Source organism: Thamnophis elegans, chromosome 14 (assembly GCF_009769535.1).
Source record: "Thamnophis elegans isolate rThaEle1 chromosome 14, rThaEle1.pri, whole genome shotgun sequence".
NCBI classification, from domain to species: domain Eukaryota; kingdom Metazoa; phylum Chordata; class Lepidosauria; order Squamata; family Colubridae; genus Thamnophis; species Thamnophis elegans.
In genome coordinates, this window is record NC_045554.1 from 6,398,564 (window position 1) to 6,401,776 (window position 3,213).

Below are 3,213 nucleotides of genomic sequence, written 5' to 3' on the forward strand. Positions count from 1 at the left end.
TCCCCCCAACTGTCCTAATTATGTAGCTGGTTTAAAAGGCTTTTGTCAGTCTTGAAGGTAACTGTGTAAAAATCAAGGGCAGCTGATCGACTCACTTTTTCTTTTAAAAAAAAAAATTCACCCCACTTTTCCCCTCTGGCTAATGTCTCTCTTTATCTGCCAGGTATCCTGGAGCTGTATTAATTTTACTAACACTGACATGGCTCGCTTTTTAAAAAAAAAACATTTCCAGGAAACCCTGTTTAATAGCCTGTGAGGTTCTGTACGTCAGATGCTGGCAAGAACGCGTTGATTTCTCTCCCCCCGCTCCCCCCCTTTCAATCACTAGAAACAAATATATACATATATATATATAAATATAAATATATATAAATTGGAGTTTGCAAGATTGTGAAGTTTTTACATTGGATCTTTTTTGGTAATGCAAGTTTAGCAAATCTGTTTTGCATGTATGACTTAATAAATTCTTAAACCACACCCGGGTTTTCCGTTTGGACTCCGTGAGACGCATTGGTGTGTATCGAATGTGCCATCCTGTTGCAGGACTCTTCTCCATCCCCAGGGATGGGAATTTAAGCACCTCGTGGGTTAAATTCTGGGTGCCGGTTGTGCAGATACACAACAAGGCTGGAGCGTTGTACTGTGGCTTGTTTCCTTGCCTCTTAACCCACTCTGCTTTTGTTTTGCTTCCTAATTTAAAACAAAAAACAAAAACCTCCGGGTAATCCTCCACTTACAAAAGTTCATTTAGTAGCCGTTGGAAGTTACACGGGCATTGAAAAAGTGACATGACCATTTTTTTCCTGGTAACTGCAACAAATCTCCATGATCAAAAGGATCAAAATTCGGACACTTGGTAACTGCAACAAATCTCCATGATCAAAAGGATCAAAATTCGGACACTTGGTAACTGACTCCTATTTACGACGGTTGCAGTTATCCAGGGGGCTGTGATCCCCTTTTGCGACATTCTGACAAGCAAAGTCAATGGGGAAGCCACATCCACTTATCAATTGTGTTACTAACTTCCTGTACTTTTCGGAGTACAAGATACACTCCCCCCCCCCCCTAAAAAGAGGATGGAAATGTTGGTGCGTCTTATACACTGAATACAAGCCATTTTTGGTCTCTGGAAACCCCACCCTGTGTGTCCCATTTTTGCAAAAATGGGGCACGCAGAGGGTTTGGGAGGCCTGCAGAGTGCTCCTGGGGGCCAAGGAGAGCAAAAACTTTTTTTCCCCTGTACCTCTTCAAAATCTTGGTGTGTCTGATACTCCAGTGCATCTTATAGTCCAAAAAATACGGTAGCGACAGCAGTTTTTCACTTAACTGTGGCAAGAAAGGTCATAAGATTGGGGGGGGGGGTTAACAGTTTTAGCTACACAACGTTTGGGCTCAATTGTTGTATGTCAAGGACTACCCATACGCTGGTATTTTCTTTATAAGATTGTGGTGAAATGCATAGCTTATCACTGCTTCTCAACTCTTTAGCAACTCATAAGAAGTCATAAGGACTTCAACTCCCAGAATTCTCCAGGGCTGGCTAGGGAATTCTGGGAGTTGAAGTCCACCCAGTCAAGAAACACCAGTCTAACCAATATGGAAAGCAACTCTTGCGACGTTACCTGTGCAACTTCTCATGTCAGCAGTGTTTGACACCCTGCCATGAATCATCCTGTTTATGACCTTGAAAGGAGAAAACGCATCAAACTGATTTGGTGGAAACTTATTTTTAATTGGGGGGGGAGGATATCGGGATGTTATCTATAGATGAAGCTTAGGCCAGCAGCCTTTCTCGCTAGAGACCACTTCCATAATTTTGTGCATTTGCCGCACACAACAGGGAATAATGTCCAGAATGCCACTTTTTATCTATTCTTCCAACACAGTCGCTTTTATGCAGAAACACTTTTCATGGAAACCAAAAATAACGCAAGCTTTAGGAAGCTGAGTGTAGATAGCAATAGCATTTAGATACCGTTTCCCAGTGCTTTCCAGCCCACTCTAAGCGGTTTACAGAGTCAGCCTCTCTTGCCCCCAACAATCTGGGTCCTCATTTTACCCACCTCGAAAGGATGGAAGGCTGAGTCAACCTTAGCCTGGTGAGATTCGAACTGCCGAACTGCAGCTAGCAGTCATCTGAAGTAGCCTGCAGGACTGCTCTCTAAGCACTCGGCTCAGTGATATTTGGCCCATTTTGGGGGGAGAGAGAGAGACCCCTCTTTCGTGAGACCCTTTAAAATTTCCCAATGCAAACCGAGCCCATAAAATTCTTGCATAGCATGAATAATGGTAGATAAAGTTGATAAAAAAAACTAGTCAGTTTCACATTAGCTTAAGCCTAATCCACATGTTAGCTTAATGGAAAACAATGCCATGTTAGGCACCCGATATTAATATGTGCAAGAGAACGCCTAATTTTTTTCAAATCTTAACTCTGGAATTCTGTCTTGGCCTTCAAGGCTGTCCTTGATTTAACATCCATTTGTTTCGCAACCAAAGTTACATTGAAAAAAAAACTGATTAAAACTGGTCCCTGCACTTCCCCATCACAGTATTCCCACAATCATGTCATCAAAAATTTGGGTGCTTGGCAATTGTCATGTTAATTTAGGACAGCAGCATCCTGGTCTTATGGAGATCCCCACTTGTGATCTTCCCAACTGCCTTCCAGATTCACTTTAACGTCCGCATGATTGGCTTAAACTGCAGAGATTCACTTAACAACCGTGGCAATGGAAAGCGAATGATTTCAAAATTGGGCACAACTCAGTTGCCTTGCTTAGCAACAAGAGATTCTGATTTCAATTGTGGTCGTACGTGCCTGTTAACTTCTTATTTGCTGAGATTAGACTGAGATTAAAAAGGAAAGCCAAATTCAAATTTAGTTGGCTTCCAGATCAGAAATACATGTTTTTAACAGCACGCCCATTCCTGGACTGGCATAATTTTTCCAGGAAGTGAATACGTTAAAAATTAGCCCATTTCCCTCCTCCTACAAGATCTATCCAAAAACATCACCTGAAAACCACCATTAGGAGAGCAATTCGTTTGGAAGAATCCTCTAAATCAACTTGATCTGGATTTGTTCCTTGGACAATCACACCAAACTTTCCATCAGCTCTTTAGATTTGTTTCTCCCCAAAAAATCTTTTAATACAGAGCATAAAAGGACTTTTCTGGTTTGTGCTTTGACACGAGCCGAAGACCGTG